Here is a 212-nt window from a genome sequence, read left to right on the forward strand (position 1 = left end):
GGCGGACGTTTCCCGCACTCGTAAAGTGCAATCCACCCCTATAACTTGCGTTTCATGAAGAGTTATTTCCAATATGCGACATTCCCGCTGTCCCTATACATGAGCCGCGACCTGTACCACTTACGAGCGAGAGACGCGATCGCGTTGCTCACTGTACGGCGTCCGATACCGAGCCATCAGCATGTCGGTCCCCATGCGCGTTGCACTCGCAC

Source organism: Schistocerca piceifrons, unplaced genomic scaffold (assembly GCF_021461385.2).
Source record: "Schistocerca piceifrons isolate TAMUIC-IGC-003096 unplaced genomic scaffold, iqSchPice1.1 HiC_scaffold_936, whole genome shotgun sequence".
NCBI classification, from domain to species: Eukaryota; Metazoa; Arthropoda; class Insecta; order Orthoptera; family Acrididae; genus Schistocerca; species Schistocerca piceifrons.